This window comes from Cavia porcellus, unplaced genomic scaffold, assembly GCF_034190915.1.
Source record: "Cavia porcellus strain 051 isolate PalLab524CR breed Dunkin Hartley unplaced genomic scaffold, mCavPor4.1 scaffold_34, whole genome shotgun sequence".
Taxonomy (NCBI): domain Eukaryota; kingdom Metazoa; phylum Chordata; class Mammalia; order Rodentia; family Caviidae; genus Cavia; species Cavia porcellus.
The window spans coordinates 10,394,710-10,421,968 of NW_026947517.1; the positions used below are offsets into that span (position 1 = coordinate 10,394,710).

Genomic DNA, 27,259 nt, shown 5'->3' on the forward strand with positions numbered 1-27,259 from the left:
TCATCACAATCCATGACTTGAAGTTATACTACAAAGCAACAGTAGTAAAATCAACATGGTACTGGAATAAAAACAGATCTGAGTATCAATGGAATAGATTAGAAGATACAACCACAACTGCAAACACACTCAACCACCTTATCTTTGGTAACGGGGCCAAAAGTGTTCACTGGAAGAATGACACTCTCTTTAATAAATGGTATTGGTAAAACTGTCTCTCTATATGCTGAAAACTAAAACTAGGTCCATGCCTATCACCATGTACTAAAATAAAATCTAAATGGATCAAAGATTTGAATGTTAAAACAGAAACACTAATTCTGTTGGAAGACAGAGAAGGTAAAAATCTTGAAGACATAGGGGTAGGTAGAGAATTCATGAACAGGACTCAAACCACACAGGAAGTACTTCCCAGCATCAATAACTAGGATCACCTCTTATTTAAAAGTTTCTGCATGTCAAAAAAATATCCAGCATAGTGAAAAGAAAACCCACAAACTGGGAAAGAATCTTAGGGAACTCTCCCTCAAACAAACTTCTATCTAAAACATGTAAAGGATTCTTTTTAAAAATCAGACCCCGGAATTCAAAGACCCAATCCAAAAGTCGGCGTCAGATATGAACACACAATTCTCAGATGAAACAATACAAATGGCAAATAAATACATGAAAAAATTCTCATCATCATTAGTCATTAGAAAAATGCAAATTAAAATCACACTGAGATTCCATCTCACTCCAGAAACAATGGCCACGATCAAGAAAACTACCAACAACAAATGTTGTTGGGGATACAGGAACTCTTCAGCGCTGCACAGTGTAAACTGGTGCAATCATTGTGGGGGTCAGTCTGGAGTCTCTCAAAAAGCTGGGATTGTTTGTTACAGCTATTCCACTTCTAGGCATATTCCCAGAAGAACTGAGAGCATCCTACCATAGTGATATATGTGCACCCATGGTTATAGCAGCACAATTTATAATGGCCAGATCTTGTGTCCAGCAACCTAAGTGTCCATCTACTGAGGAATGGAAAAAAAAAAAAAGATGTGGTATTTTTAATACAATGGAGTACTCCTTAGCTATAAAGAATGATCACATTGAGATATTAATAAATAAATGGATGCAACTTGAGGCCATACTCATAAATGAAATAAATGAAACTCACATGTATAAGTACCATATAGTCTCCCTAGTATAAGAAATGGTGATAGTACATAAGAGTTTATGGTAATCATGATTCCCCATTAAATTGCTTTGAAACCTTCAGTAGTTGGAATGATTTTGCCCTGATTTGTTTGATTTTATTATGTGTGATGGTATGAACAGCTATTTTGAACAAAACATTATAATAGCCCGTGCTGATTTAATATCATCTTGCTTTGAAATCCTACCATCCTTTTGCTCTTCTGTTTCCATTGATTCTATCATGTTGTATCTTCTTGGATATTATTATGTGTGATAATATAAACAAACATTTTATGGACAGTGAGATAATATAGTAATCATCATTCATTTTCTGTTATTTGGTTCTGAATGCCCTGTAATGTTTCATTGTCTTGAATGGTTTTATACTATTTTGTTATGTTTGATACTATTGTATACGAAGGTATGCTCAACTATTTCAAAGAAAGAGATATTATGTTAGCTACTGTTAATAATTGGGTTGTCTTATGGTGAAATACAGTGTTGCTTACATTCTTCTGTTCTGAACTGCTCTGTTATGTCCTCTTTTGTCTTAATCTCTTTAAAATAAAAAAATTAAAAGTAATAAGAATTGTGGGAGTAATAAAACCCAAAATATGTAATTGTCATTGTAAAAAAGAGAGGAAAAGAAAGTGCGCTAAAGGATATAACTCCATGTATATTTAAGTGTGTAAGATAGATAACCATATTACTAAGTTTTTGTTGGATCACTGAACAGAACTGTTTTCAGTTTCACTGTTTGAATGTCCACTTTGTATGCTTTAATTTTGTAACATGAACAAATATTTCTAAGATGACAATATGTAATCTATTAACTAGTGATTTCCTACTGTTTATCTTTTTGAAATTCTGTATTACTTGTACCTTTTTTCTGTTTTTTTTCTCAAATAAAATTTTGAAAAAAGAAAAAATAGTAATACAACACAAAATTTACATCGGGATTAATGGAGCCTTTGAATTAACACTCACCATCACATGTACTGTATCTCAGAATGTACTGTGTGAAGATTTAGCAGACCTTTCCTCTGTTCCTTCCTCTCCACTGGCTGGAGGACCTGACCTCATTGGGATCCTGCTTGTGAGTACATCAAAGTGGAGCTCTTACCCAGCCCCACCCAGTATCACTTTGGGCTAGCACATATTTACAGTGTCCCTTCACTATCCTGAAATTAAGGTTAGAAAGCATGTAGGCTATCTTCACATCTAATTTCAAATAAAATCAAATCTGTGCCTCATGAGGTAAAGGAGAAGTGAAAACAGAATTGTTGGTAATTAAATAACTATTTGATATATTCATGTTCTGAATATCTAAACTGAAATGTAGCACACTGGCCCAGGACTTGCCCAGTACACCAAAGCCCCATGGCTGCAGGAGCCCTGAATGCAGACTTCTGCAGGGTTACAGACCAGGGACTCCACTGGCTCAGATCACCAATGTGACTTTCCAAACAGGAAAGCCACTCTTGGCAAGTTCCAAGTAAAACAAAGTATGAGCTTTGCTAGCTTTACACAGTAGCTGCATTCATAGAAAATTTGGAATGTGTGAAGACCATGGAAATGAAAAGTTCACATTTATATGTAAATGAAGCTCAATTCTAGATACAAGTAATTGTAAACAGGTTTTTCAGCTACCTGAATGTTTGGCAGGACATGAGAACAGTGTGAGATGAAAGAATTCTTCATTGTGTGGGAGCCATAAAGCCCCTCCAACATGGAAGAGCCCCCCCCCCAACCCCCAGAATTTCAGAGCACTCTATGAAGTAGTCACTGGCTCCACTGAGAACTGGGAGAATGCTTTAAAGAAATCCCCAAGAGCTTTTGGGGGCTCCATGTGACTGTGAGACATTCATTTAAGTGCCCTCATGATAGTGGCTGTGCTGTCACAGTCCTAAACTCCTCCAGGGGTGTCAGAGTCTCCCAGTCCACTCTGCATTTCACTTCTCCTCACAAAACCTAGAGCATACAGTCTAGGGGACCCTGGGGGACAGGTGGTTGCTAAGCTGCTTCATGTCAGCCCTCTCCAGGCTGCTCAAAGATTTCATTAGAAAATGAGCTGATTTCTCTCCATCATTTATATGCCACATTAAACATGAAGCTAAACCCCTGCTCTGCCAGCCAGGGCCACAGTTTAGAAGCTGCTCACCATTTGCAAACCGATAACATGGCCAATCAGGTCCTGCACTGTCAGCAGTTTGGCTGTGTCTTGATTGAAACTAATGATCTGTGTCCTTGGCCATCGGCCTGCTGATGGGGCAGCATTGTGCCTACCTGGCAGAGAGGACAGCGGCTTTTTCTTATGGAAAAGAATCTTAGGAACACAAGAAATACAATACCTTGTTCATAAAAACAAGGTAAAGATTAGTGTACAGTGGACGACATTTTGTGTAAAACATGGATTCAAACAAGTGACTGTGTATTTATATTGGTGCAAGTCAGAGAAACTCTTAAGATTCTGAGGAATTTCATCACCTTGTTTAGGCAGAGAGTGTGGGAAGAGTTATTTTTATTGAAATTTATTTACACTTTTGAAACCATGTCAATATATAAACCACTGAGAAGCAAAACGTTCCTTTCCTTAAAAATGAGAAGACTTCATATAGAGATTTAGATGTCTAGCCTCTCTTCAAAACTTGTCCAGCACTCAGGAGGCTGAGAAAAGAGGATTGCTGTGAGTTTGAACCCAGTCTGGGCTACAAAGTGAGTTCAAAGCCAGCCTGAACTGTATAGTGAGACCCTGTCTCACTAAGACAATCAATCAATCAATCAATAAACAAAAGAAAAGAAAAACTTGAAGGATGTGTCCACGTTGGGTCTCCATGTCTATGTGGACACTCAATGAGTGTGAGAAGTGGATGCCCCATTCACATACCCCAGAAATACCTGGCCAGCCTCTCTTACCTCACTTGCTGGCACCTATCCGTATGTGACTTGTGACCTGACCCTGAACCATCCTCTATCCCCATGCTTCCTGCCTTTTTTACTTGACTGCCCAACAAAGAGCTTGTATCAAGCCAGGTGAGGCTGCTCATGTACTTCGCAGTGGCCTTTGTGTCTCTGACTTCAGCTTTAGGCACAGGTTCTCTGCACTGCCTGGATGGGCCTGCTCAGGATGAAGTCCAAAGCCACAAGCAAGATTCTCAGGAACTTGGGGCAGTGTGGCATTTCACCCCACTAAGAGGCATCATGCTGTCTCCAGGTTAAATGTCACAGGACTTTTGCTGCACTAGTGGTGCCACCACCCACACAGAGCCACTCATTGGTCAGTCACAAGGAGTCATGATTGCTAAGATTGGAACTGTTCCTGAGGTGCAGAATTGTTTTCATCCCAGAATGATGCAGGGTGAATTCATTTGGTGTCTAAAATATTTGTTTTTGGTTTTTCAGTAGACCCACAGTAATAGATTCATAGATCCTTACAAAACTGGATTCTGGGATCTTAGTGTTGGAAGGATACCAAAGCCTCAGAAATGTCAGAGTTCAATCATTTGAAAGCCAAGATGAAATTCAAGCATTTTCACAATTAAAATGCACATCAAAGAAAACTGATTTGCTTTCAATTTAGCACAGTGCTCCCAAGAACTGTTTGTTGAATAAATGAATTAATGTTTTGTAAAGTATAATGTCAATTTAAAATAATAGTTTTATCACAAGGTAGTCTTCTTGTTTCTGACCTTGTAGTTTTTAGGATAAAAGTAAACAAAGTTGGAGTCCCTTGTGGTAATGTATGCATAGATTTTCACCCTTGTGGGGAGCTTGGAGACTGACCATTCCAAATAGCCTTCGAGAAGAACTTTGGGTGCCCAGCTTGCCAACTCATCCTGCTACCATCCATCTTCCTAAAATAGTGATTTTGCTAGGTTGTCTCCTGGTCAGACATATCCAATGCCGGGTCACTGTCTGGAGGAGAAAAGATGCTAAAGGACAGTACCTGGGCAATTGGCAGAGCCGCTGACATTGGTTAGTGACTCATTCTTCACTCAGCTTCCATGAAAACTAAACACCTCCATCACGTTAGCTCTGCTGGGTCCCGAGGGGTGCAGAGTTCCTGCCTTCACAAAATTCCATCTGCCTAGGGAGGCAAACATGAACACATGTACAAGGCAAAACTAAGGCACAAAGGAAAACCATTAATACCCTGGAAGATCCAGTTGTTTTTGAGAGAGGGTCCAGGCAGGCACTATGACTTTTTCAAATGTGAGGTGCAAAAACTTTGTGCAGGAGATTGTGTTGAAGTTCTAGGGAAACTGTCCTCTTGACTGTCTGCTCTGAAGTTTGGGTTAGTCTCTCGCCAGTTCTTAAAAATAGTTACTTTTTGAGAGGAAAGAAAGGTGATCTAAGGGACATAACTGCATTTATGTTTGAGTGTGTAGGATGGAAAACCATATTACTGAGCTTTTGTTGGATCATTGAACAGAAATGTCTGCAATCTCACTGTATGAATGTCCACTTTATATGCTTTAATTTTATAATTTGGACAACTGTTTCTAAGATGGCAGTGTGTAACCTATTAACTAGTGATTTCTTACTGTATATTTTTTTTGAAATTCTGTATTATTTGTACCGTGTTACTGCTTTTTTAATTTCCTTTCTTTTTTCTCTTTAAATAAAAAAAGTTACTTCTTTATCAAAAAAGTAATGCATGGTCATTATGTAATAAGTTCTAGTGATGACAAAGTATACACAGTGACATGTGACCATGCCCATCTAATCCTTGGAAGGCATGTGGCTTCCCATGGCCTTTTCCATGAATATACATCAGGCTAAACACATGTAGCTTGTTTCCTGTGAAGAGTTTTGTACCCTGCATACTGTTGTTGAATTTTAATAGATTTTTTTTACTTCACGTTTCATGGACACCTTTAGCTGCCAAGTAAGAGAAGAATGTCTGTCCTATCTCACAATGTAGATAAATCATCATGGACCTTTCTCTAACTATGTGCTGGGCTCAGTCAGCCCATAAAACTTCAGGACTACAGGGTGAATTCTTCTTGGTGTGTGATCCACAGGTTGCTCACAGAGGAGGACAGGCCAGGGGAGGGGAAAGAAAACCTTCTCATCCCAGGGAGGCCTCCCAGTGCCCAGGCCTGTGGGGAGCAGTTGAGGCTGTTGGCAGTGCACAGGGGAAGCCACGGACAGAGCAGCTTTCCTGGGACACAAAGGAGAACTTCACAGTCTGAGCTGTCTGAAAGCTTAATAGGCTGGCCTGGAGATAACAATGATTGGCAATTTCTATTGAGCATTTGCTACTGCTTTGGGCCATTCAGTCCTTCACTCTTTGAAACACACATACTGTTTTTGTCCACTTTACAGTTCATCTGCTTGGGTTCCCTCAGCTGGCAGGTACAAGATGATTTTGTCCTAACCTCAGTACTGTCCTGCTGCTGTTAGGAGTGGGCTCTGCATCTCTGCCGAATCCAAGCACAGCTCTCTCATGTTCTTCTGCAGCACAGTGAGATTGCTGTCCGGGTTCCACAGAAGCTGATTGAGCTGCTTATTCTCTGGGACATACTCCGGGCCAGACCAGCTCGCTTTGGATCCCATCTCTACCATTTGGGAATTGATGACGTTGCTTCTCAACTCTGCATGAGCCTAAGTTTCCTTGTCTATAAAACAGGACCTGAAACTTGTTATGTGGGCAAAATGAGTGGACACTCCAAAAGTGTAGAATGTCTTCTTGGGCTATTTAAACCTTGCTTTGAAAATCTAGACCTGGGAAAGGGCTCTGAGGTCCTCAGGCTTTGGGACCCTGCCAGTGAGGGATGGAGAAAGAGCTGCAGGGTGAGGTTGGCCTGGCACGGAGAGATTTCTCGCTCCATGTTCTAGCTGCTGCACTGCTACACTGCTAGAACACCTAGCACGGGTGTTAGTTACTGCTGTAACAATTTACCACAGTCTCAGAGGGTAATAAACCACAAATTTATCATCTTACAGTCCTGCACACCGGAAGTCCCCAAATCAAGTGCCCAAAGGGCTGGTTGCTCTGGAGGTTCTGGCTTAGAGCCCATCTCTTGGCTTTCTTTGCTTCTTGAGGCTTCCCACATTCCTTGGGTTGTGGCCCCCTTTGTCTGTTTTCAAGGCCTGCAGAGCAGCGACTTCTCTCCACTGTTAACCTCTGCTTCTGCTGTCACATCTCTCTGTGATGCAGCCCCCATACACCCTCTTATAAAGACCCGTTTCATTGGTCCTACCTTAGATAAGTGAAACGATCTGCATATCTCTAAAGCCTTAATTTAATCATACCTACAAAATGTCATTGGCCAAGTAGGGTAACATATTTACAGGTTCTGGAAATTAGGATGTAGCTATCTTTGGGGGACCATTATTTTTGTCTACCACACTCTCTTTTTATATAGTTTCCCCTGAGAGAAGTCACATCAGTGAGGAGATGGGGAACTCCTTGTATTCTGGTCCCAACTATCTCTGCAAGCATTGGCTGGCCCTTACCCTGTTTTTTCTATCTATATGACAAGTTGTGGCCTCTCTAGTACCCAGAGAAGGATATTGCTACCTTATGGGCCCTTAAGTTTCACCTTATGCAACTCTGTCATTGAACATACGGTGACACTGAGAACGGGGAAGTCAGCTTCTCCCAAAGTGAGGCAGCTCTAAAGTCCCCATCTCCTGACCCCTATTTCTAGGTTCTTTCCCCTGTGCCACAGTCAGCCTGCATCCTTTCTCCTGGCCCTCATTCCTCAGCCTAGCTGCCCCACCACTACCTGTCTACCTCCTGTGAAGCTACTGGGTGGAAGCCTCCATTCCGCCTGACTTTTTATCAATTTCCAACTTAGGTCCTGCCTCCAGTCCTTCACTGCTGCTGTGTTCTCGCTGTCTCCGTTCTGCCATTTGCACAGAGGTAGTGGGATCTGCTGTGAGAGTGTTTGAGCTGAACTGGAGTTGAGATCCCAGACCTTCCTTCCCAGTTGTACAATAACTCCTGGGAACTTGGGGAACACCCTGGCCTTCTCCGAGCCTCAGTTTGCACATCGGTCCATTGGGAATTAATAAATCCAGCTCATCCTCTCCCTGCAGGACTGCAGGGTGCACACATGAGAGAAGGGATATTAAAGTGCTGTGTAAGTTATGAGGAGCTGAGCTCTTCCCTGTGAGCTCATCTTGACTGTGCCTAGGGCTCAGGACCTGTCTACCCAGAAAGAATGCAAACATGAGCCAGTGCAAGGCTTTGCCAGTAAAAGGTTCTCCAGATATGTGCTAAGGGACTTAAGGACTGGCAGACCTGCCAGTCTCCATGATTCCTGGGAGTAGTCCCCAGACACTGCCTCTTCTAGGAAGCTCTCTGCAGTTACCCCAGTCAGATGTGGGCTCTGGATCAGCCCCCAATATGCCTGTTATCCCATCATGTCTTAATTTATGATTCTTTATGTCCTAACTCTGGGCTTACACTTAGGAGACTCTGAATCGTTCCTGCGTCCTCCAGCACAGCTTAGTATAGAGATGGACTATAGTAGAAACATAGGAGGTGCTGGATGACTGGCTGGATAGATGAGCTATTATGATTCATTATTATTAATCACTCCATACTCCACTCTTCTAGATCACTGTCAAGGTTGTTGACATAATCACATCTGCATGAATATCTTCATGGAGCAAAAAGGCACATCTGATTTCAAGATATCATCATAATTATTATTTCTCCTCAAATGTATTAGCTTCCACTGTCTATTGCTTTTTACTTTTTTCCACAATGTCCACAGCCCAGGGTGGAAACCTCTCTCTAATCTGTCTCAATTAGCTTTTATTTTTATTACCTAAGGGACCATAGCAGTTCTACTCCCAACCTGAGATGGTCTATAAATGTTTGGTGAGGCCATTTCCAGTCTGAATCCTTGGGCACTTGCTGCCTCTCTGGATGAGCAGGTCCAGATAATTGTTTGCCTTTCCAGAGTCCTTGGTCCCTTTTACATGCTTCTCTTGTCCCAGGCCCAGGATGGTGTCATTTGCCCAGCACAGGGGTTAGTCGATGAGGGATTGGACCTGGTCTTAATCCTGAACAGCCAGAGGCAGGCCTCAACTAGTTTCAATTAAGCCAAAAGTCACTTGCAGAAGTGATAACTAGTTCTAGCAGCCCACTTGCTTGGCACCCGGCATTGTTCCAAGCACTTTATGTTAACTTGTCTACCTGTGTAACAACCATAGGCAGGAGTAAGTCTTAAGGTCTGCATTTTATTGGTCTGATTACTGAGGTACAGAGCAACACAGAAACTTGCTGTAGGTTGTACAGCTTGTAAGTGATGAAGCCAACTTCAGTTGCAGGCAATCAGACTTCAGAGGCCACACATTTGACTATGAAACCACACTACTATTACCAAGCCTGGTGTGACAGAGACAGACAAGAAGTCTGACAAGGGTTGTAAACTGGGAAGACTCTGATCTGGGGAAAAGAACACAAACAAAGCCGATGGGTGGGTCAAAGCCATGTGCAGCAGCTGCTTCTCATCTGGCTTGCCTTTATCTTGGGTGGTATCTGGCTGCAGGGCTCTGTGTCCATTCACCTTTCAAAATCCAGCACCTTGTAAGTCAGCCTACCACTCTGAGAGGGTGAGCAACCTGGCTAAGCTCCTCCAACTGAACCCCTCAGGGAAGGCTCCTGCTTTCATGGGCAGACAGAAGCAGGCAGAAAACCTTTATTTCTTGGGAAATGTAGGCCATATCCAAGATGGGCCAGGCCATTTGGAGATGTCCCAGCCACCCCAGCATTCTTGACTATGCAGTTCCCCCAGGCTTCTTGTTGCCTGGTGGGGGAACCCAATATGGCAAGCAACTTCCCACCTGGACTCAAGCAAGCTTTTCTTCTGTTTTATTTCCAGGGGGAAAAAGCTAGAGGAAAAGAATTGTTGTTGCTTGTCTACAGTGGGTTTTTTCCTCCTTCCCTGGTTTGGGAAGGGAGGGCCAAGCCTGGTGCATGAGTCATGCCTCTGTCCAGTGCCCTTCAGAAATGAGCCAGTGAAAGTGAAGCCCCTAGCTCCTCACACCTATGCCCAGTAGGCTTACTGCTACCTGTCCCTTTTTGCCATTATCTACCTGAGACAAGGATACCAAACACTAGTCCAGGTTGCAATGGGTGGGGAGCCTGGGTTGGGCACCCAGGAAGACATGGGAAAGGCAGGATAATGAAGTGACATGCTCAGGCTCTGCAAGCTGTCTGCCCTCATGCTGAGATTCTGCTTGACTGACAGCTAACCTCACAGACTGGGGCTTCTCTTTTGAGTTTGTCTCCTCCTCTCCCAGATCCCCAGCCTCTGTGTATGATTAAGGTGGCTGGATATGGGGCAGGGCTACAGAGGCCCTAAGGGAGGGGTAGGGGCAGCTGAGGGTGCACTTAGGTTTCTGTGCAGTGACTCTTCCAGCTGGATGGACCAGAAGTATTGGGCTATCCTAAGCAGTAATGTCAACCCTGGAGAGTTGCTAAAATGTGTTACTCTGGTAGGACTATAACCAGTGTGGATATCCCTCTGTTTATATGGGAGTGGGTTGTGAAAAGACACATAGGGTGGCATTATTTTAAACTCTCTTTTATGTTAGCGTAGCTGATGGAGTAAGAGGCTCCCCTAGATCTGAACCTAGGGCCCCAGTGTGCCTGATAAGCATTTCCTCTTCTGGTTCACCGGAGTTTTTTTTTGTTTGTTTGTTTGTTTTCCTTACCAGGGATTGAACTCATGACTGCCTGCTTCCAGGGCAGGCGCTTATGCCACTGAGCTAAATTCCTAGCCCCAAGGAGAATCCCCCCTGCCCAGCCTATTTTGACTGGTCCTACCCCAGAACCAGGCCTCTGGGCTGCCCAGTGTGGTTCCACGAAGGGCCCAGCTTGTCTGCAGTCTCCACACCTCCAGTGGAGGCCAGTTCTCCCCATGGCACCCTCCCAGATGAATCCCTTTTTTGACCTTTGTAACTATTCCTGTTCAATCTCTCTTTTTGTATTTCCCTTCCCCCTTTTGAGGTGCTGCATTCCTGCATTCTCTCCAGTGTATTAAGAATGTGAATGAAATTGATGACTGGGATGTCTCAGGTTTTTTAAAATTGTATTTAAAAGGAAAAAGAAACAAAACAAAACAAAGCAGTGTAAGGGTACAAGTAATATAGAACTACAAAAAAAAAAAGTAAGAAATCACCCGTTAATAGATTACACATTATCATCTTAGAGATAGTTGCTTAAGTCACAGTATCAAAACATTCAATGTGGACATTCAAACAGTGAGACTGCAAACAGTTGTGTTCAATGATCCAACCAAAAACCTGAATATGGTCATCTATTTAACACCCCTAAACACACTTGCATTTCTATCCTTTAGAGCACCCTTTTTCCTCTCCTTTTTACAACAAAATTTATACATTTTGGCTTTTATTACTCCTCATTTCTTATTACTTTTTTTTGGAAGAGAATAAAGTCAAATATGGCAAAACAAAGCTATCAGTCAAAACAAAGGATAGACATAGCACATGATGTAAAAACAGAGTACAAGGTTATCAACAATGGTTACCATAGTGCCTCTTGCTTCCTTAAAAAGAATTGTCTATCTCATTAGGTATTATAAAGTTGAACAAAAGAGTAGAGAACAAGATCAATAAAACCTAAACCTTGTAAACATTACAGGACTTGCAAAGAAGATAATAGTTAAAGTAAATGGGCATCATAGTGAGTTTTATTGCCTTCAAAGTAGTTGCTTATACCCTCAAACTTGATACTATTATACAGAATAGAACAGAGACGAATCAGTCAAAACAACAAGATAGTGGGAGTATTACAGGACTTCGAATCAAGTTAACAGGAAATAAAAAAAGTTACTATAATATATCCCACTAATTTTTTTATTTTTCCCTTAATTAAAAAATCATAAAAAATAACTAAATAATTTTTTAATGAATAAGGGAGACATTGAGATAAAAGAGGACATAACAACATAACAATACAGGTCAAAGCATGACTGTTTCAGCAACCTAGTGCTTCACCACCAAACAAACCGACTTAGTAGTAGTTACTATAGTGTCTTTTTCCTTGAAATATTTGAATATAACTTCATATACTATAGCTTCAAATATATCAAGTCAGTGTAAAACCATTCAAGTGGATGAAAGCATTGTAGGGTATTTAGAACCAGCTAACAGAAAATGAACAATGGTTTCTATATTATCTCTTTGCCTATAACAATTTTTGTTTGTACTATTACATATAATAAAATCCAGAAAGATATATCATGATAACACCAATGGAGACAGAAGAGTCATAGTTTGGTGGGGCTTCAAAACAAGATGATAGTAAATCAGCACTAGCTATTATAATGACTTATTTTCTTCAAATTAGCTGTTCATTTATCACAGGCAATAAAATCAAGCAGCACTGAACAAAGCCTTTCCAATTAATAAGTGAAAACTTTATAAGACTTCAAGGCCATATAATAGGGAATCATACTTTTATATATACCACATACTTTTATATATTTGAATCATTACTTATATTAGGGAAACTATTCGGTATTCACACATGTGAGGTTGATTTATTTCACTTATGAGTATGGTCTCAAGCTGTGCCCATTTATTAATAAATATCTCAATGTGATCCTTCTTTGTAGCTGAGTAATACTCCATTGTATAGAAATACCACATCTTTTTTATCCATTCCTCAGTTAATGGACACTTGGGTTGTTTCCAAGATCTGATTACAATTGTGCTGCTATAAACATAGGTGCACATATATCACTGTGGTATGATGCTTTCAGTTCTTCTCTGAATATGCCTAGAAGCATAGTTAGAACAAATGGGACTTCCAATCCCAGCTTTTTGAGAAATTTCCAGACTGACCTCCACAAAGGTTGTACCAGTCTACACTCCCACCAACAGTGTAGGACAGTTCCTTTGTCCCCAAAGGATGTCTCAGGTTTTTATGATGATGTATAACTTTCACTGCCAAAGCTTTTATTGTCTGTGATATGATAAGAAGAGGGAAATGATGTATCAAGGCTGCATGTCACTCCATTTAATAGGGTTATAAATCCTGATGTCACTAACTGGTGGTCAGGAGCTGGAGAATTCCAGCAGCTTTGATCAGCCTCTATTTCAGGTTAATTTGCCCTCTCTTTGCCTGACGTTCACAATTGTATTTTGGGAGGGGGACTGGCTATGTGGTGGATTTACATATCCTAGGGACACCCCAGAGAAAGTGGGAGCCTTTCCTCAGCCTCCCTGTAAAAGAGAGCACAGATAGAATCCTCTGGTTCTAAGGTGAGCAAAGAAATTGCATGATGGAACAAATCCTAAGTCTGTCTGTGCACTACGCTTTGCAGTTTACCATGTGATTTAACATCTGGTACTTTTTAGATCCTTCTTCCATCATGGAGAGAATGCCAGCGAGAGACTTGATACTCACTTTACAGAAGGGGCCCTGAGGGTTTAGGAAAATGTAGGGGTTATCCAGGGTTGTGCCCATTAAGGATGCAGAGGAAACTCTTTAAGATGAAGTAATTGAGCACTGCATCAAGAGTTTAGGATGTCTACCAGATTATTCTGAGCTCTAGTCCTTGACCCCTTGGGTGGTTTAGTGACTGACTCTGGGAAGGCCACTTGGATTTTCTGGCCCTCAAGGTCCTCACTGAAATGAGAAAAACTCTCTGCTCACAGAACTGCTATGAGAATTGAACGAACTTCTGCACACAGTTTCTTAGCAAGAGTCCTGGACCGGCAAAAGTATTCAGTAAACATTTGAAAGTGTAGAAGTACAGTGAGAAAGGCAGATGGCCTGTGTCACAGGAGGGTGAGGAGCCACTTACATCTTCCTGAGGTTGTGTGACCAGGAAAACGTCTTGTAAGAGGTAACAGGAAGTGCTGAAATGGGTGGGAATGAAAGTGAGTGAGGAAGTGCAAGCAGAGGTGAGATGAGCAGCTGGAGCTGAGGGAGGCCAGGCCACAGAGGCTGCCTCTGCCAGGCTCAGATCCTAGGAACTGAGGGGCCCCCAAGAACATCAAGTAGGGAGCAGCATCATTGAAGGAATCTCTCTGAAGTCTTGATATAAAGAGGATGAGATGAGGCAAGAAAACCTGATTCACTGAAGGGAGCTGCAGAAATCCAGGGAGAAAGAAAGGGTGGAAGCCTGGCTGGGCTGTGAGATGCAGATAGAGGAAAAGGGTTTAGGAGTGGATTCCGCACTAGATAATGTGGGGGTGGCTGTGAGATAAAGGTGGCATCACAGCTGATGGACTGGGGGGGGGGATAACACAGCTGCTGGCTAAGACCAAGAACACAAGAGCAGTTGGCTGGGTTCTGCATGCCCAGGGGCACCCGGGTGGAAACATGCATGTGTTGGGGGCTGCTTAGGGCTGGAGACAGGGATTTGGAAGTCACAGGCTTAGAAGGGTGGATGGAGATGGGTCACTGAATGAAAATGTAAAGGTAAAGAAAGTTGAGAGGGATCCGGAAAGTGACTCTGGAGAACAAGTCGGGGGGAGAAACAAGAAATGAGGGAAGGTCTGGGAGAAATGATGGGGAAGGACAAAGCAGACCATTATGCTCAGCATCTTGGAGGCTGGAGCTATTCAGCCTCTAACATTGTGAGAATTCTCTCTGGCTAATTAAGCAGAAAAGGAATTCTCTTAGGATATTAGGACTCTCAGGGTCTTCAGGAGAGCCACTTAATCTGGCTTGGGGGCCTCACAGCTAGAAATAACTCTCAAACCATACTGTAGGACTATTGTGGAGATACCACACTACAGCCTGTAGACAGACACTTCAGCTTAGGAGTGACAGTGCCTGGACCCTGGGTACCACCACAAGGACATTTGCCTCAGTCTGTGGACTCCATATGATGCCTGCTTTTTTGGTGTGTCACTAACTTCTGAATTAAAACCTCACACTCCTGTGATTGGTAGACCCAGAAATGTGTTGTGACGTAGCTGCAAAGAAGACTGGGAAATTACATTTCTTGACTTCTTCCCCGAGAAACCTAAACCTTTAAAGCAGAAAATTACCCTAAACTAAAGAAAGACATGCTGTGGTGTCAAATGGTCAAAATGTTTTAAAACTTAGAGTGGGCAAAGAGATCCAAGATAGCGAGAGCTGGAAGCTGTCCTCTGCCTTTGGCAGTTAGGAGGTCTTGCTCTCCAAGTTGTTTATCTATTGTAGTCTACCTCTTGCCACAGGCTTTGAGGCAGCATGAATTTGAAACCCAAGGGAAGCTGCACATAAGCTAGAAAGCACCCACAGGAAAGGGGCTTGATTGCACTTGACTCTAACAGTTGAGCCCTGAAGCCCACAAAATGTCCTTGTTTTGAGAGGGGCCTGGGCCAGAAACTGGTGCATAGAGATCTAAGAAGATTCTAGCAAACACATTGGGTAAGGGAAAAGGAAAAATAAAAAACCTAGCATCCTTCTCCCATTCCTGGGGTAGACAGAAGACTTTTCTCTTTGACTAGAACATGGGTAGCACCTGAGCTTTGGATGGTAACTTTTCTTGAATGAAGAGAGAGTCAGGGAAACAACATAGTTTCCCATTCCATGGGCACAAAATCCCCAGTGTCTACCAGAGACTGAACCCAGAGGAAGAGCTTGCAAAATGTTTTTAGAGCTAGTGAGCATGTTGTATGCCTGAACATTTGTGGGCCACCACAGAAGAGCAGGTAGACAGGATGCTGTCTCTGAGCTGGAAGGACAGGCTGTGTCTCCTGCTGGTCAAATATCACAGGCAGTCTGAGGAGTGCTAGAGTGGAGATTTGTGTGCAGAGATACTGAGGCAATGAGAAAGAACTGTGGAACTGGGGGGAGGGGCTTGGCTGGGAGGTCTGGCACAGAAGGTGATGGAGGGTGAGTGGGCACCATGGCTGTCAGAGCACGCAGCAGCATTTGCTAAGGCACAACATGAGTTAGGAGAGAATATGCTTTTTAGAGCCAGGGTGAGAGCTGGGACCTATACAAAGCCAGGCAGAGTGATTGGAAAAAGTGTAATAGAGGTTCTGGATTGGTTCAGAGGTGCTGGGGAGCAAGGAGTTCAGGCAGGGGCACTTTGTAGGGTGGCCTGGATTGGCAGTGGATGCAAGCCCGTGATATGGGATCTCCCCAAGTATCAGTGGGAACTGTGGGGTCATGGGTGTTGGGTGTCTAGGCCCACTCCTTCTGGCCCAGGAATGCCCCCAGAGCCTGCTGGATGCCCTCATTATGCCCCTCATGTGGTGAGGAGAGACATGAGTAGCAATGCAGCTGCCTCCTGCTGATGTGCTGAGCACCGGGCAAACCACATGAGATCCCATCTCATGCATAATGTGCATCCGAGAACAAAATTAGACTGAGAAGTAAATGGAGCCTAAAATTTCCAAAGCATTTTTCATCAAGAAGCCACTTGACTGCATGTTCTAATTCTTGGCATCCTCCTGCCCAGTGCGGTTCATTTTGGTGGAGAAGGTTAGAGTAGGATGGGCTTGGGGTGGGAGGGGACTGGAACGTGGAGGTGGAGGAGTGGAGAGACCCAGTTTGTCTGTGGATTGTCTCCATATGGCTCCTTCTTCCTCGTGATGTGGTTTTGGTCTCAAACAACCCTAGGGAGAAGGCCCTATCCTCCCCATTTTGGAGAAAAGGAAACTGAGGGATAAAAATTAAGTAATCTGCCTGAAGTCATGTACACAGCTAGTCTACAGACTGCTTGGGTGGAGTACTGCGTGTTCGGCTTTAAAGCTCAAGCCAGTGCCACCTTGGCTTGCATGATTCAGTGTTTCCCTTTTTCTTTTTCACAAGAAGGATCTGCCTTCTCCCTCCTTCCTCCTTCTCTACTTCCAAAGCTCAGGAGGACTATTAGGCAAGATGAAAGAACACTAGTAAGCAGAGCGATAGTCCCATTTGGTTGATATGTAAAGTGAGGTTCAATGAAGTGTGGTTATTTGCTGGTAGCACAGAGGGAGAAATTCAGTGGTGAATTGTGTGACATCTGGTTCCTGTTTCCTCCCACCTGGTCCTGTCCACTGAGTTCAAGAAGGTACCAGACATCATGTCGGCTTCACACCAGGACACTGACATACTTAGATCTGCTCAAAAAGTGAGCGTTCTGTTTTGCTGCATCAAGGAGTTGCTGCTCTGGACCACTGGAAGGAAAAGACTGAGAGCCCACTTCTTGAGCATGATGGTGTTCTGTGAAGAAAGGGAAGAGGCAGGAAAGGAGTAAAGAAGGATAATTGGATGAGGCTGAACAGTAGCTTAGGACCTAAGCCTGGCTGTGCACAGATCCCTGGACAGGATGCTGCCCCAGTGGCTGGTTTCGACCTGCAGAGCTAGAAAAGCAAATTGCCAAGAAAACTTTTGTTTGGATAGAAACTTCCTAGAAGCTTTATATACATTAATTGGAAGTAATGTTCACTGGTTGAGAATGTGGGGTTCAGAGGAAACTCTGAACCCCCTGGACTGAGCTTTGACATCCATTGGCCTGTGGTGGATCCTGATTCTGTGGTTCTCACACCTCTGCAAAGGTAGCTGATAAGCCCAGCCTAGTGCTCCTATCTTACACCCCAGTCACTGCCCCACCAAGCTTCTCCCCATGCCTATGCCTGTGCCTGTGCCTGTGCCTGTGCCTGGGTGTGTGTCTGGGCCTATGCCTGGGCCTGGGCCTGGGCCTGAGCCTGGGCCTGCACCAAGGAAGCTCAGACTCATTCCTAAGAGCATCTTCCCATCAGGCCTTAACCCCTGGAGCAATGGAAGGCAGCCAGTCAGATCTCTGCACATCTACCTCCTCTTGCTCCGCCAACACCTTCTCTGGTACCTCTTGAAGGAACCCTGCCACTGGGGACACAGCCTGGTATATCCTCCTCCAGGAAGGCTGCAGTCCAACTGCAGGAACAGAACCTCAGGTCTTCTTTTTGCTGCATGTTAGGATGAAGACCTTAGGGAGAGCCTTTTGATTCTTTGAACAAAAAACTTTCCCCATTGTGGGTACCAAGAGTTTGAGGAACCAGAAAATCGATCCCAGGCCAACCTGACTCCTACACTTGACCCCTTATGATGTTTCCTGTTCAAAAGGCCATCAACCCTGTACTGTATGAAAAGTTTTCACTTCTCTGATCCCATGTGGGAGTCCTGATGGCCCATGAAGGAGGAATGGGAGGGCTGACTGGGTGTCTTTTACAAGAGAAAGTGAGAATCACAACCATAAGCGGCTTGAAATCAAGAGCCTGAGCTATACTTGGGCTCTCAGAAGCAGCCAGTAATTCTATACAATAGTTGTGCCCTAGCACCTGACCCTTCTTCTCTGAGAAAGGAGTGTTAAGAGCAGTGGGCTGCCGCTTTGGCATCCTGCAGCACCAGCCCAGTAGTGAGATGTAATATATGTTTTCTGCAGCACATTAGTTTGCTGTGTACCCTGGGAAGTACCCTCTTGGGGTGGGCTTGGTTTTCCCTGGCAAGCAGCAAACCTGCCCCAGCCCTCCTCTCCCATGAGGGCCTCCCTGACAGTTGGTTACTAATATTGGCTTCATTATTTGATTTGGGAAAACAATCAGGGATGGGAGCCAGTGTTGCACAAAACCAGCTTTGTCTCTCTGGCCTTCCTTGGATCCTGGCCTGACTCTGTGACTCTGTGACTCTGTGACACACACATTTGGCCAGAGGACCAGAATTTAGAATGGGAACACCCTGAGTCCCTTTACAAATGATGAGAATCCTATTAGAGGCTTAGACATTTACCTATTGACATTTTTCTTAGAATGGATGAGCTGTCACTTCTCATACCTTTGTAGCATTTTCTAATCTCCCCTCAGGTGTGTGGCCTTCAAAGAAAATGTTCAGAGAGGGGAGAAGAGGGCATGCCTCTAGCACAATAAGAAAGTAGAAGGCTTTCTGATTTCCAGGTCCCAGCTGGCTGTGCCTCAGAAGTCTTTGGACTTGGTGCTGCATCCCTTGAACTTCTTCCTTGAAAGGTCCTCTCATCACACTAGGCACATCCTGAATTTGAGCCTGCAAGGAGTCTTGATCAGGCAAACCTGGTGGTGAGGAGCACCAGCTAATGGCATTTCTAATCCTGCCTCTATTGGGTCATGTTCTGCCTATGCAACCTTGGGTATATTTTTAAACCTCTCTCATTTTAGCTGCCTACTTTGTAGCTTGGAAGTAAAAGTAGACCTAGCTAACATTTGGGAGCATTTGCATGGGCCACTCACCTTTTTAAGTGCTTCAGTGCAGCTATGTCTTAAGGCCTTTTTGACAGTGCAAGGAGGTGCGGCTGTTGGTAGCATTTTATAGGTGAGAGAGCTGAGGTTTGCCCAGGTTTACAAGATGGTTGATGATTTTAATCTATTCAGCCAGGTGCTGGATTTTGTCCTCTTAATCCCTAGGCTCTGCCTCCCAATAACAGTACTAATAATGCCTGGTGACTAAGTTGGACAGGACATCTGGCAACAGGAAGGAACCAAGCAGCGCCACTGCTGCTGTCCATCCTCGGGTGCACTCCCAGTGGCATAGCACTCCTTACTTCTGATCTCCTCAGCTTTCACTGACCCATCTTCATAGGATTCGCACAGGTCCTGCAGCTGGGAGAAGTGGTGCACAAGCCAAGGGACGCAGGAGGGAGTGCTGAGAGCTGAGGGGGAGAGCAGTAAGGGAGGGTCCCATGAGAGCCATCCAGGTGTGCTGGTAGCATTGTCTCAGTCTTCTTATTACCCCACCAGCAAGGACCTGTCACCCCTGCCCTCTTAGACAGCTGAGGAGAGGAAGGCAGTCACTTGACAAGGTCAAGCAACTGGTAAGTGCCAGAGTTTGGGCCCTGGGAAGCAGACTCTAGAGCTCTTGCATTTAGCTGAGTGTGGGCTTTGTCATGTAAGTAGCGGAGAGCCTTGGAAGGCTTCTCACAGCAGCCTGATGTGAATAGCACTTTCAAGATGTGTCTGACTGTGCTTTTGGACTGGACTAAGGGTGACTGCAGACCTAGGAAATCGCAGTTGATAAGCGGCTTTACTGAGTGTACCCCCTGAGCTGGGCCAAGTGCTAGGAGCCTCATTAAATTAATGGAACCAACCAGCCTATGAGGAAGATAGGGCTCTGTGCATTTTAAAAATGTGAACACTGAGACACAGAGAGGCCAAACAACTTGTTCAAAAATCACACAGCTAGCAAATATGGAGCCAGGATCTTAATAGAGGTGGACAGCCCTGGGGCCCATGTTCCTTTTATGCCACATTGTCTCCTTTTTTTTACAAAGATGTAATGTCCACAAATCCAGGCTACATCACAAGTACTGTATGCTTTCTCTGTACTTGTTTATTCATTCAACTGTTTTTCATTTAGCATCCACTGATTTCATGTAGAATATTTCCCTCAGGAGGTGAACTTCCCCAGCCATTAGATTGGAGAAGCCTGTTTTGTGTTGGCAGCCTCTATCCAGGATGGACAAGAATGCTAAGAAAACATGTGGAACTGCTGTCTGCCCTGGGTATGGAGCACTGACTGGGTGACACACAATTTTCAGACCACACCTGGACTCTGATTCTGAACCATCACATGGCAAAGATGTTTGATGTTCTCCAGCCAATTGGGAGATGGCATAGTGCAGGCTCAGTGACCAGGAGCAGGGTGGAGATGGGTCATGGCCAGCAGTCTCAGTGTCTCCTGGGGACCACTGGACTGAAAAGGATGATTGGGCTTTTCTAATTATAATTACATGGTTTGAGCAGAAACGAGTTGTTATACCAACTTCTTGGATAAGAGTTGTACATAATTATGGTAGAGGACCATGTGTCACTTTCTCTGATACAGAACGAAGCCTTTAGAGATCTGTGCTGCCATCACATGTCCAGACTAATGGACTTCCCTGAGTCTGTTTGTGTTGTTTTCTATCTCTGTCCTTGTGTCTCATACTTTTCCTAATGTCAGCTTGTCTGGCTTTTAGAACTTTTTCCTGGACTTTGCTTTTTTTTTTTTTTTTAATGAAGTAGAGGTCTGGGAATCTAAGCTACTGAGCTTATGTGCAAACCATGTGCAAATGAAGATCAGGCTTGCCAGTGTTGGTGCCAGAGGAGACTCTGGTACGCACTTTATGTCTACTTTTGGCTCTCTGTAGCCAGACCGAGATGGATGCATGGTGCATTTCAGACAGGCAGAGCAGGCCTCTGCTCAGGCTTAGGTGTTAGCCTCGCAGAAGCCTGGTGGGACCTTGATCTTTGAATATGCAGCTTGGCCATGGGGCTCCTGGTGTCATGACTCTGTCCTGGAAAACAAAGTGACAGCCCTGGCCAAAGATCAAGGGACAGGAAATAACCTCACTCCCCCAGCATCTTGGATTCATATCATCTCCTCTTTTTGAGTATGAGTGAACCCTTTAGGGCACAGATTCTTCTTGGTTCATAAGAAGTTAATTTAAAATCATAATGTTAATTTTGAATAGAAGGTAATGCATACATGTGGTTAAATATTCAAACTGTACAGAAAAAATATGAAATGAAACATAAATATCCTTTCCCTAGCCTCAGGACTCTAAGGATCCCAGGTTCTCCTCAGGATGAATAATGACTTGCATGCACCTCAGGGACATTTTAGTGATTTTTTAGCTCATAAATTTTAACCATATTTTTACTAGTGCACATAGGATCACACTATGCACAATATTCTTCAGCACATTGTTTATTTGTTTAGTAAAATATGCAGTCTCCATGTTCAAATCTACCTCGTTGCTTTTCAACACAATGTAATAATTTTCCACTGTAGGGATGTATCATAATTTACTTTTTCTATCCATTACAACCAGCAGCTGGATTGCTTAAGACATCCCACTGAATATAAATCTTGGTGTACTTTCCTGTGTATTAGCAAAAATAGAGTATTAAAAGTAGAATTGCTGGTCAAAAGGTAGGTGCATTTTGTATTTCATGATTCACTTATTGAAACGGAGTATATGGCCTGTTGGAGAGGCTGCAGTACAGGCTGTGAAGTCAGAATTTCTGTACACATCCAGCTCTACCTCTTACGAGCTGGGTACACTGTCTGTAAATGGGGCATTGTGAAGATATGTATCTTCGAGAGGTTGTGATACTTAAATAAGATGCACTTTGAACAGTTAATTATGTAAATGGCAGTTCCTGTTGAGATTATCATTACCATTATCTATCTCTGGGTCCTCTGAAGCACTCACCATGGTGCTTAGAACCTAGATGTCAGATAATACCAGAATGAGTGGAGGAATGCAAGAATGAGTGAAGACAGGAGCTAGCCATGGTGCCCTGGCAGTTCTCCTGCTGTAAATACTGCCTTCCTCCTGTTCCTGGTCAAGCACCTTCCTGGTAGGAAGGCGTAGAGCCATCAGCACAGTGCAGCTGCCTTGCGGCCTTGATAATTTAACCCTGCTTTTGTCTGTTTTTGTGTGGGTGTGGGTGTGTTGAATCAGCAGTCACCAGTTCTTGGAAGATCATGCAACAAATGTCCATGAAAATATGGACTGAGGCCCCCAGTATCTGCTCTAAAATGCCAGGCAGGTGAAATACAAGCATGTTCTGTATACTGAGATGGGACTGGATTGTGATAGGTCTCTGTGACTGTGAGGAAATAAGATGAGGTCTCTTTAAAGAAGGGAGGAAAGGGTAGATGATGGTATAATAGACTAAGCTCTCAGATTTGTCTTCCTGACTCTACAAATCCAGATTAGATCTTTAGCCATGCCAAATAGAGACACAAGTGGTTCAAGGTAGGAATTGAGTAATTTCAGCAAAATAAATTTAGTTCTTGTTTCTAACTCAGTGACCTCACCCAGGCTAAAGGCTAGTCAACCTGTTGTGAAGAGCCTGCCAGAACTGTGGTGAGGACTGGAAGGGGTGCATCTGCAGGTAGCCTGTCCACTCTCTGCAGCAGAGGTAGGTGGCTGTTACAGCTGGCACTGGTGGGAGTCCAGGGTGGTGCAAACTAGTCACTTCAAAGTCAGGGAGAAAGAAATAGAAGGAAGAGACAGGACCCCCAGACCTCTTTAAGGGCACAACCCAGGGTCCTAAGGCTGTCCTACTGCTGCCCACTTATTCACAGGGACACTTATCCAAACCCTAGCATAACCCTGCATAAATATAAAATGGTCAGTCTATAAAATTAGATGTAATTTCATTTGTTAGTGAGGAAATCTATAAAAAGACAAAACAGCTTCTAAGAGTATTTGATAAAGTTTTTTTTTTAACTTGTGATATATTGGGAAAAGTTGATTCAAAATATTAGAATAAGATTATGAGACTAGAAACAATATTGCTTAACAATATTGCTGATCTGAAGAAATTGCAGCCCAAACTTCTGGAGTTTTTCAAACCTAATAGGAATCTACACATGAACCTGTAGCTCCCCAGCTTCTGAGCTCTAGTTAAATAGCAAGGAGCATGCCCAGCACAGGTCTGCACTGAGCACTGCCCCACGGTGTTCTAGGCCTCTACTTCTTGTTTAAATTGTGCTTCTTATCTTGCAAAAGGTTTGGTGGGGTTCTATCATGGTGAGAAGTGGTCCCTTGGGGAGGTGGTATGCAGAAGCAGAAGTGTTTGAAGTTCTGAGGAAACCTATGAACCAAGACAGAAGAGGGTGTATTGCCTTTGGAGCCTCGCTGAGTCCAGAGTGGACCATGGGCAAGACAGGGACAGAGAGCCTGGGAAGGATGACTTGGAGTAGTGCCCATAAGGAGGGAATGAAGAGAGACAAGGAGTGTGTGGTGGGGGGGGGCACTGACAGAGCACAAAGGAGGTGGAACTGCCACCCACAAGATGAAAAAGAGGGCAGAAAGTTTAGGTTGGCCCCCTGGGAGCTGGCTATGTCCCTGCCTGTTTCCCAGAGCCACCTCCCTGCTCACTGACTCCCTGCAGTGAGTCATTCCACCCTGCAGGCTGCTCACCTGCTTGGGAGGTACAAGAGCACCAAGCAGAGCTCAGATCCTCAGCCAGGCCTGGCAGTGGTGGAAGGAGATGCTGCCAGCAGGGTGGTTCAAATGGGATTTGAAAGCTTTGAAAATAAATAATAGTGGGAACTGGGTAGTCTGGAGGCTAATTTGGGGAATTCAAACATTTGGCTTTTAATGTATTTTTTTTAAAAAATGGATGAATTATTCACATTCACATAGTTGAGATTCTCATATATCAGAGAACTAAATGAAAACCTGATTTCATCTTTTAAAAGCTAGCCAGAGCTGAGAAGGGCCTGCTCTCCTAGGGCAGGCACCAGGCCCCTGCTCACATAGGTCCCTGTTTAGCAGATGGCCTGTGGCAGTGGCCTGCAGACCAGCAGCCCTGCCTACTTTAAGATGTTCCTTTCATGAAGCCATGGAAAGAGGATGTTTCCTTAGCCTTTTGTCCCCAGGGTTCAGTGCAGGTGCTCTCAGGAATCAGATGCTGCATACAGGAGTTCAAGGCATGGCAGGTTCTTGAGATCCACTGAGTACCCAGCAGCAGCCCCCTCTCCATCAGCAAGGAGAGGAAGATGATGCTGCTGTGCTAAGAACTGGAAACGATCTCTAGAGACTACCTGTCCCACTGCTTGAGTGTTCAGGTGGGAATATCAGGGTCCAGAAAGGAGGCAGTGTTTGTGCAAGGTTGAACAGCAAGTCACTGCTGCCTGTGATATTCAGGCTTCCTGGGTGTTGAGTCCCCAGCAGATCTGATCCCTGGATTGTGAAGGACTTTGTCTTTCTCAGCCACCTCCTCCATGTTCCCACATGATGTGGGCCTTGTGCATAGAGGCTTCAGTCCTCTGAGCAAAACCTCCCACCCAGGGCTGTCAAGGCCAGAGCCCTCTCCAGCCATCAAAACATGGCCACCTTCCTACTGCCACCCCCACAACAGCTCATTCACAGTAATTAATGGCCTCTCAAGTGGGTGATTTCTCCTCCCTCTCACTCACCACACAGTCAGGTAGGCAAGGGGAATGTGGTTGGTGCCTCTGGTAATCAAAATGAAGGGTTTTTGTACTGTCCGGATAATGAATTCTGCAAGGGTTTGAAGTGAGGGGCTAGGGGTCTCCATGTCATGTGTCAGAGTGACAATCTCGAGGGGTTAATTACTGCCATTTTGTTTCCAAGCTGGTAACAAAGTGAGATAAGTTCATTATGAGCTAAATTTGAAGTTAATTGGATTCACACACACACACACACACACACACACACACACACACACACACACACCATTAGTGCACATGCAGCCAGCTTACCTAGAAATGGGGTGCATGGAAGACAAAAAGTTGCATCTAGGAAAGAATTGATAAATCAGGCCCAGTTGTAATTGGAGTTCATGAAAAGGTATTTTCTGAGATGTTGGTGAGGGAGAACCATAATTCCGTCAAATGAGCAGAATCAACACCACTTGATTAATGTCATCTTGGCAGATGTTTCCTAAGCACTTGTTATGTCTTGGGCCAAGAGAAGAGAGGGAGTGATGGGAGTAGATGTTCATGTCTCGGAACATCCAGCAACAGGAGTGGACAAATGACCCATGTGTTGGAGGAATGTGGCAGACCTGGTGCCGGAATTCCTGGGTTTGGATGTGGCTCCATTTCTTACCAACTGTGGTAACATGGGCAGATGTTTAATCTGTGTAGATTTTAGTCATCACATCTATAAAATGGGGATAATAATAGAACTTGTTTTATAGAGCTGTTGAGGTTGAGTCAGTATCTACAAAGCACAATAAATAGTATTTGGAATCCAGCTCTGTGTTTGAGCCATGAGGCATCCATTAAGTGTTACAAAACTGTTAGCCATCATTCTTATTATCATCGGTGTGACATGGGGCACATTGATAGCTTGGCACCTTCATTCCCTCTTCTGTCAGATGGGCATAATACCAACAGACACCTAGTGATTCTATTCATCTTTTGAACTCCCCAAATGCATATATCTCCAGGGGTCAATAGGCTGCTTTTGCCTCTTTCTTACTGTTGTTCTTCCAAAGCTTTCAGTGAGTCCTTAACAGAACCTGACCTTGGACATCACTGAGGGCTCTGACCTGTGATCATGTGGACAATGGAAATCTACTGTAGAGGTCTAGGGAGGTCAGTGTTTAGCTCCCAGGTTCACTTGCCCAGACTTTGGCCTCCTGATGTATAGCTGCCTAGTATTCCATGGTGCACATTGTTGCCAAATTCCCTGTGTTTGACATTTAGATATTTGCTGATATTTTATGGTTTTAGATAATGCTGCTGCAGTGAAAACCTTGTGTATTTATATTTGATATTGTTGAAGATGTATGCATCTTAAGATGTAAGTCTGTAGAAGCAGGATTGCTTATTCAAGGGGTAAATGCATGTATTTTTTCGATGCTGCCAAATTCCCCATGTTAATTTGCAATTCCAGTATATAATGAAATTAAATTTCTTTTCAAATAATTTAAGGATATATAATTTAAGCATATCATGAATATGAAGAGGGAGGGGGAAGGAGACAGACAGAGAGAGAGAGAGAGAGAGAGAGAGAGAGAGAGAGAGAGAAACAAAGTATATATACACTTTAGGGAAGAAAAAACTTGTATACATATTTTAACTCTAAATTTATTGAGATATCATCAGATTAATAAATTACCTTTGGCCTCTGCAATTACACCTTAATGCTCAAAGTGGAGGCTGTTAGCTTCCAGGCATTTATTAGTATGGTGAGTTGCTGCTTGGGTACCTTGGTCACTGAGATTGCTGCACTCGCTTTTCCAGCTTCTTCCCTAGGGTCTGGCAGAGCAGTGGAGTTCCGTGATGTTCGACATCCTCCAGGGTTCCCCATATGAGGGTTGTTCCATCTGTTGAAAAAACATTCTATTTTCCTTTTCCTGGAGTGTGTATGCTTTGTTGGTGGAGTCTATATATGGAAAGAGTAAGGGTTTATATTCATGTACTTTGCCCATTTTTTTGCAACATTATTTTTGGTCTTTCCCTTCAATTTTTGTAAGTTCATGATACATGGGAATAATGATCCTTTATCTATGGTATATGCCTCAAGTAATTTCTCCCAATTTGTTGTTCACCATCTGTCATTTGACTTGTGTATTATTTTTATCAGCTAAACTTTTTTTTTTGAATTTAAAAGGAAAAAGAGAATAAAACAAAAGAAAAAGTGGTGTAAGGGTACAAGTAATACAGAAAGAACTACAA

General features: G+C 43.7%; 1 pseudogene; it reads right to left on the minus strand.

Moving 5' to 3' along the window:
• Positions 1-26,966, minus strand: part of LOC100718059 (alcohol dehydrogenase 1-like) — a 113,192-nt pseudogene extending 86,226 nt beyond the window's left edge.
• Positions 26,967-27,259: the final 293 nt, after the last annotated feature.